Genomic DNA, 8871 nt, shown 5'->3' with positions numbered 1-8871 from the left:
CCCTTTGATACGTTTCTGCACTGTTTCCTAACCTTTTAGGCTGAATTGATATCTACTTATTAGCTCTTATCACAGATTACGGCCTCAGTATTCACATAAATTATGAAAAGTGTAGTCAATTTTTTTTCTTCTCAGATCATGGCATTTAAAAATTGATGTATGTTAGTCTGGGGAAAGACAGTTGATTGTTGAGTGTCATTCCCAGGTAGTTTGGTCCAGCTACCAACCCAAATCATCAGTAAAGCCCCGTTTCCACCAAACACTTTCAGTATGGTACCTTTGGAACCAAAAGTAACCCTTCAGATGTGGTACCTAGACCCTAGCGTTTCCACCGCAAATAGCACTCTTAAATATGGGCGGGGTTGTTGTCACTCACTGCTCATGCAGCATTCGCTGTATTTCCTGGCTCCTCAACTGTGATCAAGAAGTCTGCACCTTGTTTATCGTCTACAGAACCAGGTTGCATGCCAATATTGTCAGAACATAATAAAACAGACTGCAGTGAGTTTCTCTCAATGGGATATTTAAAAATAGCTGGTTTGTGCATATCGTCCTTCTAAGGCAAGCTCGGGAGGTTAGTGTTGCCGGAGCCCACAGGAACAACGCTCCACAAGGCTTTTTTTCCCTGCGAGTGAGGATTAGAATATATGCAGTTCACATTATACGGTTGAAATTAATGTATATTTTTAAACGCTTGACGATCCACTCATGACTAAAAGTCTGTGGTACCCAAGAATGAAAATAAAAACTAAAGTAAGTTCAAAGTTGTCACAGTGAAATTTAAGGTGTGCTGATGGATTCACGTCGTCAACTCATGCGTTAAGTAACATTACAAGTTAACGTTCCACCTTAAAAGTCGCCAGCAGCCGGCCCAGTGAATTAAATTATTTTTTCTCAGTCTACAGCTGCTGCAAGAGGCAGCAAATCATCCTCTCATTTTATAGTTAGCTAATGTATGTAAAACTCTCCACAGTATGAACAGTGGTGACATGAGCCTCAAAACCAGCCACAACTCAGCCCTGAGCAGAGTGACCGTCCACTATTGACCAATCAACAGACTGCAGTCTTCACAGCTCCACCTTTTAGCACCAGATCTGTGTGCCAGGTACCCCAACAGAGGGGGGACCAAAAATTTGGACAGCACAGAACGGTTCCATTGGTACCATCCACAACTTTTCACAGTGGAAACGGAAAAAAAGCGTACTGAACTAAACTGTACTGTACCGCTCGGTCGGAATGGGGCTTAAAGGATTTTTAAAGGCCAAACAAGGTGAAAGTTTCTAGTATTTCACGGGAAACAAGCAAACATTTGAGAAAAGCTGGGGGGAAAAAACAGAAGTTAAGGGTTTTTTTTGACATTCATTTATCATCTTAGGACTCGTGGGGTTTCCTGATCCCCATTTTGGGAACACTTGCTTTACAGAATTTCCACACAGTGGTCCATTTACAAATGAGTGCAATGTAAGACAAATCAACTTCAGTATTTCCTGTATGAATCATGTCAGATTTTGTACACAGCCTGCAGAGCACAACGGTTTTGCATTTGATTGTATACTTTTTACTATATGAATGTTTCTCATATATAAAGCGACTGAAAATGAAACATGCCTCTCTACCTTTTATTGATGAAGCACCAATGTAATCCCGTCTGAAATAACAATCTATTTTTCACCCCCACCTCCTCTGCACGCCGCAAAGCCTTACAGATCCTTCAAATAGCTTCATGTCGTCAGTTATAAAGTAATCAGCTGACATTTCAAAGCAAAGAATCTATTCCCTGACCTTTCTGTGTTTACCAAGGCATTTTGATACAGAGAGCTTTCTCTACTTTCATCTCTTAAATATGTGAGCCTGGAACCAATCACTCGCCTTTGAACTGAGGACTCGGGAGATAAATGCTCCATGGTGCAGCAAAATTAGGAAAAAACTATTCCCGGAAAGCAACTTAGTATTAAAAAAGCTTGTGAGAAAAAAAGCTTGGGCTTGATTTTGGCTTATAGTCCTCCATTTTCTCTCCTAACCAACTGCAGTTAGAGCTTAAAGAACAAGCAAATTAAATACATGTGCAGGTGTCAAACGGACCCACTTGCCATCCCCTGTATTTCATCATTGATTTAACAAAGGCAGCTGCAGGTTGTAACTGTTCGTCATTAGCTTCTTGATGACAGGCTGTATAAAATGCAATGTGTTACCCAAATCTGTTTTCTGAGGGCCAAACGAAGCCCAGCTGAATTTGCTGTGTAATGTTTTTTTAAGTCTCAGAATAACACCTGGTCTGTGTCACATCATGGGAGAGGGTCGATTTAGGGCAACGCTGAGCTAATATCCCCCTTTGAGAAATAATTGATGAGCAAACCGTGTGTGTGTGTGTGTGTGTGTGTGTGTGTGTGTGTGTGTGCCTATTATTTTGTTCCAGGGACAGAGGGAAGCATGCTCCATTCCACTTGCCCGAGCATCATAATACTATTACACCATGTTATGAGACAATAAAGTGGTTGCACAAACGTCTCAGCCGGCGCTCACCAATACCACAACATGAGCACATTGCATGTTGCTAGGTAACTAATGGGCAGCTATAAGCGGGAGCAATGACCACCTAACTTCATTACAGGAGGTACTGTGTGCTATAATTTATTCAGCGTTTAAGAATTATGGTTACTCTTCATAATGGTGTTGCCATGGTGCTCAAACTCACTTAATTGATTTGTTTGACCTGAATCTATTTTAAATACACTCAATGTGTTAATTTGCACACCTTTCAAATGATTTATAAACTCACAACAACAAAAAATTAACATCAAACTAAATGAAATAGTTAATATGTTGTATCGGAAGAATGCAATTTCCGTGCGCTAAAAGACAACACAGAGATAAACGTTCCTCTCCTGCAGGTGGGTGAATAATTACACTATCTAACAGTGGATCATACATGATCCTTGCCTCCCACGTTGTGGCAGCATAATTGTGTTGCCATGGCGATGCAATCTGCTCCTATCACTTTGGTCCTACACCAGATTGTAACCAGAGGGAAGCCCACAGCCTCAGATTTCATCTGCATGTACGGTGCAATAAAAGGCTTCATGGATGTCGGCAGTGAGTGTACGGGCATGCAGAGGATTTTTGTTCTGTTATTAAAATGAAGAGAAATGGGATACTGTTAATTTTCATTCACCAAGGCTTAAATCAAACACACAGAACTTTTATTTTCCAAAGATATCAAGTATGTTTGGCTAAATTTGGAAACACTACAGCTTCAGTCCTCCTGGACCTTCGTCAAGAGTGTCCAACACCATTATTTAAAACATTGAGCTTAAATAGAAAGGTTTTTTTCCGATATTTTTCTTGTTCCATTGTTCTTTCGTTTGTGGGATATGTGACATATGGTGCACAGGCTGTTGTCAATTATTGAGAAACACACCCACAGCTGATTAATTCCCTCACACCTGGAGAAACACACCCACAGCTGATTAATTCCCTCACACCTGTGCACGCCTGTGAAATGGGTGGAGCAGTTTCTATTTAAGCTCAATGTTGGAAATAATGGTGCTGAACACTCTTAACAAAGGTCCACGAGGACTGAAATGTTAGTGTTACTAATGAATTATGAAGCTGAACAAGAGCAGTGTGTGGGATTTTCTGTTCAAAGACTCGGATGATATTTCTCGACGCACCTGCATCTGAGACAGTTGGATGTGCGAGTACCCTTCTTCAAACTGAATTTGGAATAAAATGAAGATTTGAAATATGTCCATGTCATTTAGCTGTAAAAAAAAAAAAACATCATATTTCAAGTGAAAGTTTCACAAAGCAAAGTGTTGGCATCAAACAACTGCAGTGAAGGTGACTAAACCATCTCAACACACACAGCCTCACATGTATCACACAATCTTTTTTTAGCACACAGAGTAATATAATAATTTTCCTGGAGTTGTAGATTTAAAAACATTTCTGAGCACTTTAGGGTCCTCTTGTCCATCATGGCATCATTGTGTGTTTCTGCAAAACACAGTTATGTTACATTTGTAGGTTTCATATGTTGAAACTTTACATTTTTTTTACATTTCAATTTCCTATTTAACGCTGTGACAAAGCTGTGGTTAATGTGTAGTTTGGTTTAAGGCACAAGAACCACTTGGTTAGGATTAGGAAAAGATTATGTCGATGCTTGAAGATTTACTTTGCAGGATTTTCCTAGAACACAATGTATAAACTTATACAAAAGAAATCCCTCTCAACCACCTATGACCACATATGAACTACTGAAAGGGTGTTGTGGTGTATTTATCTCTGCCCTCTGTCTGTATTTACTTAATGTCTTCTTATTTTCTGTGTTCAGGACATTTATGGGTGTGTACCCCTACAGCGTTTAGGCGAAGTCTGAGTTTCATAAAAAAAGTAGCAACCAGGTGCCAAACCGTAGGCAGCAGGCAGCCAAGAGAGAGTGCCAAAAAAACCACAAATATAGTGAGGCAAAACACCAAAATGACAGTGAATCTTGGGTTTGCCTTTCCTTTACTTTCACTGATGAGCGTGTAACTGACAATCCTGCTTAGTGTACCTTTAAAGTACCCACTTTTGTTGCTGCGAAGACAGCTGGACATGTCCCAAACTGTTGTGTAATATGACCCAGTTTGGTTACTACAAACATGGCTGAACATGCATGGCGGCTCATGTACATGAATATGAACTATGAAAGTGCTCTATTGGACTGAGATCTGGTGACTGTGGAGGCCATTGGAGTACAGTGAACTCATTGTCATGTTCAAGAAACCAGTTTGAGATGATTTGAGCTTTGTGACATGGTGCGTTATCCTGCTGGAAGTAGCCATCAGAAGATGGGTACACTGTGGTCATAAAGGGATGGACACGGTCATGAACAATACTCAGGTAGGCTGTGGTGTTTAAACCATGCTCAGTTGGTACTAAGGGGCCCAAAGTGTGCCAAGAAAATATCCCCCACACCATTACACCACCAGCACCAGCCTGAACCGTTGATACAAGGCAGGATGGATCCATGCTTTCATGTTGTTTACACCAAATTCTGACCCTACCATCTGAATGTGGCAGCAGAAATCCAGACTCATCAGACCAGGCAACGTTTTTCCAATCTTCTATTGTCCAGTTTTGGTGAGCCTGTGTGAACTGTAGCCTCAGTTTCCTGTTGTTAGCTGACAGGAGTGGCACCTGGTGTGGTCTTCTGCTGCTGTAGCCCATCTGCTTCAAGGTTCGACCTGTTGTTGGTTCAGAGATGGTCTTCTGCAGACCTTGGTTGTAACCAGTGGTTATTTGAGTTATTGCCTTACTATCATCTTGAACCAGTCTGGCCATTCTCCTCTGACCTCTGGCATCAACAAGCCATTTTCACCCAGAGAACTGCTGCTCACTGGATATTTTCTCTTTGTCGGACCATCCTCTGTAAAACCTAGAGATGGTTGTGTGTGAAAATCCCAGTAGATCAGCAGGTTCTGAAATACTCAGACCAACAACCATGCCATGTTCAAAGTCACTTAAATCACCTTTCTTCCTCATTCTGATGCTTCAGCAGGTCGTTTTGACCATGTCTACATGCCTAAATACATTGAGTTGCTGCCACGTGATTGGCTGATTAGCTATTTGCATTGAGGAGCAGTTGAACAGGTGTACCTAATAAAGAGGCCAGTGAGTGTAGATGTTGAAGTACTGAAAGTGCTCAGAAAAAATGAGGTGAGGAAACTGCTGAGGAAGATCCTGTAATTTGATTGAACAGCTTCTAAACTGACCTTGTGGTTCAGTCTCAGCTGCTGCGAAGCTTCGGAACAAGAAGATGCTCATTAACATCATGGTTTTCTCCAGATTTATACAAATGTAGAATCATATTAATTTAGCAGCTCTTTATCTCCAAATGTCAGATTCTTAAAATGCTGGAGGACACCTGCGGACCTTTTTAAGTGTCCCTACAAGGACACTGCTTTAGAGTTCATGACGTGCTGTAAAGTTTAGTTGATTCAGAACACACATTAAACATGGCTTAATAGAGACAATTTCAAACACAAGTACACAAATCAGCTTCACTATAACTCGCAGCATTTACAGTCAAGCACTTGTCTTTATCTGGACACATTTTCCCCACAAATACAACATGCTAATGTTATTAGCACAAGCCTATGGCATTTTAAATTGTATAAATTAGCCTAGCAGCTAACGTACCTTTCCTCTACTCATATAAAACCAGGGACAACAGCAACATTTAACAAAGGTAACGGCACACAATTTGGCTCCATTACAACTCACAACATTCCCTGACAGTAATGCACAGTTTCTTTTCTGTCTGTGCAAACCCACTAGTAGCTACCTATAACCTGCACTTGCCGAATCATTTCCTCTTAGACAGTTTGAATATGTGTGTTAATAAAAAAAAAATATGGTGCAGCTTTTTTCAGTTGGTGGTAGGCTTCATGCATATATATGCAACTTCAGTGAACATGATGAGTGGGTGTAAGAGTGGGGAGCTGCAGCTGGGTGCCAAAGGGTTACAAACACATGAGTTCCCCAGAGTTGTTCAGAGCAGTGAGTGAGTGAGCAGTGAGTACTACTGAGTGTGTGTACTGCAGGCTCCTTCAGGACCCAAGGTCATTGTGCAGTAAGCATCATGGGTGCAGGTACCAATGTGTGGCCCCATCATGTAGCCGGTTAATGACGTCATCATACATTTCTTGAAACACTTCTTTTACTATGAAAGAGAGCAGTCGGGTGTATTTCACACAGGCTTCACCGCTGTGGACGGGCAGCATGTGGTTTATCTTGTGTTTTTCCTCCTCTCTCGTGAAGGATCCTTAACCTCTCCTCCTCCCACTCGGACCTCCCAGGCGCTCCGCTGCGCCGGAGGCTGCACGGAAGCGCACAAGCTGCTTGATAGTAAAAAACGGCAGATACAGTGAGTGAAACTGATGAGAGGAGATACAGTGTGTGGGCAACAGCAGTTCATTATCAGCTGCGTGGTGGAGAGACAGGGAGAGAGAGCCACATGCCGGTGTGGGGAGCGTCTTGGACGGACAGAGGTGTGTAAGATTTGATTTGTAATTAGTCGTGTTTGGAGCCGGTTAATGAGTGAAACTAACTGACGGGGGGTGAGTCAAAGTTCAGTATAAAATTGTAAAGTTTGAATTCCTGTTTTTGCAGCGTCTTCAGGAGGGCAAGCAGCTGAAGAAGGAAGGATCTGTCTCCTCATGACGGCTTGACACAACTCAAGGCAGCGAACAGGGTATCTCATTTTTTCTCCTCTTTCTTTGGTGGCAAGTTTAATGTAGATGAAGCATTTTCATAAGATTCTGCATCTATCTATCTATCTATCTATCTATCTATCTATCTATCTGACCACAAATTAAAGGGATATTCCAATTCAGTAATCCACATTCATAAAGTTTGGGTAGTTGTGACATGGAGATTTGAAAATGAATGAATCAAAATCAGTATAGTCATATATCTTGACTTATACCTCCTGTTCATACATGTCAGTCTTGCCTATAATGAGCTGTGAAGCTTACAGGTGGGTTGACCATTGATGACATTTACTCAGGTCTGATTAGACAGCTACCATGCTACTATCAGCTTTTGATTGTCATTTCTGTTGTTGGTGACACGGTGCTGCTGTGGTTAGCATTGTCACCTCACAGCAAGAGGGTTCCTGGTTCAAACCCAGAGTGGGGGAGCCCCTCTATATGGAGTATGTATGTTCTCCTTGTGTCAGCGTGTTTTCTCCAGGTACTCCGGCTTCCTCCCACAGTCCAAAGACATGCAGGTTAACTGGTGACTCTAAATTGAACTACTCTAAAATGAACTACTGAAAGGGTGTTGTGGTGTATTTATCTCTGCCCTCTGTCTGTATTTATTTATCGTCTTCTCATTTTCTGTGTTCAGGACATTTATGGGTGTGTACCCCTACAGCGTTTAGGCGAAGTCTGAGTTTCATAAAAAAAAGTAGCAACCAGGTGCCAAACCGTAGGCAGCAGGCAGCCAAGAGAGAGCGCCAAAAAAAACACAAATATAGCGAGGCAAAACACCAAAATGACAGTGAATCTTGGGTTTGCCTTTCCTTTACTTTCACTGATGAGCGTGTAACTGACAATCCTGCTTAGTGTACCTTTAAAGTACCCACTTGTGTTGCTGCGAAGATAGCTGGACATGTCCCAAACTGTTGTGTAATATGACCCAGTTTGGTTACTACAAACATGGCTGAACATGCATGGCGGCTCATGTACATGAATATGAACTTGAAAGTGCTCTATTGGACTGAGATCTGGTGACTGTGGAGGCCATTGGAGTACAGTGAACTCATTGACGTGTTCAAGAAACCAGTTTGAGATGAATATGAACTACGTCATACACATAAAATGTACAAAGTTGAGTAACTGTTGAGGAGCTTTCAGTCTTTTTGCATGGTCTTCCTCGCCAACTGGAATTCAACAAGTTGTCTCTTAGGCCAATAAACACTCACCAGCCACTTCATTAGGTACACCTTGCTAGTACTGGGTTGGACTCATTTTGCCCTCAGAACAGCCTTAATTCTTTGTGTCAAAGATTCAACAAGGTGCTGGAAACATTCCTCAGAGATTTTAGATAGCATCACACAGTTGAGTTCCATGATGTGAATCTCCCGTTCCACCACATCCCAAAAGTGCTCTATTGGACTGAGATCTGGTGACAGTGGAGGCCACTGGAGTACGGTGAACTCATTGTCATGTTCAAGAAACCAGTTTGACGATTTGAGCTTTGTGACATGGTGCGTTATCCTGCTGGAAGTAGCCATCAGAAGATGGGTACACTGTGCTCATAAAGGGATGGACACGCTCAGCAACAATACTCAGGTAGGCTGTGGTGTTTAAACCATGCTCA

General features: G+C 41.9%; 1 protein-coding gene across 1 annotated transcript in view; it reads left to right on the top strand.

Moving 5' to 3' along the window:
* The first annotated feature begins 6842 nt into the window (after positions 1-6842).
* The window catches only part of slc1a6 (solute carrier family 1 member 6), a 17903-nt gene continuing 15874 nt past the window's right edge, over positions 6843-8871 (top strand). The window contains exons 1-2 of the mRNA XM_050054624.1: positions 6843-7037; positions 7159-7240. The gene's annotated coding sequence lies outside the window, so the exon portion shown is untranslated. The remainder of the gene's footprint in view (positions 7038-7158; positions 7241-8871) is intronic.

The sequence above is a fragment of the Epinephelus moara genome, chromosome 10 (assembly GCF_006386435.1).
Source record: "Epinephelus moara isolate mb chromosome 10, YSFRI_EMoa_1.0, whole genome shotgun sequence".
NCBI classification, from domain to species: Eukaryota; Metazoa; Chordata; class Actinopteri; order Perciformes; family Serranidae; genus Epinephelus; species Epinephelus moara.
The sequence above is the reverse complement of the archived record's forward strand: the minus strand, read 5'-3'. Positions and strand labels throughout refer to the sequence as shown.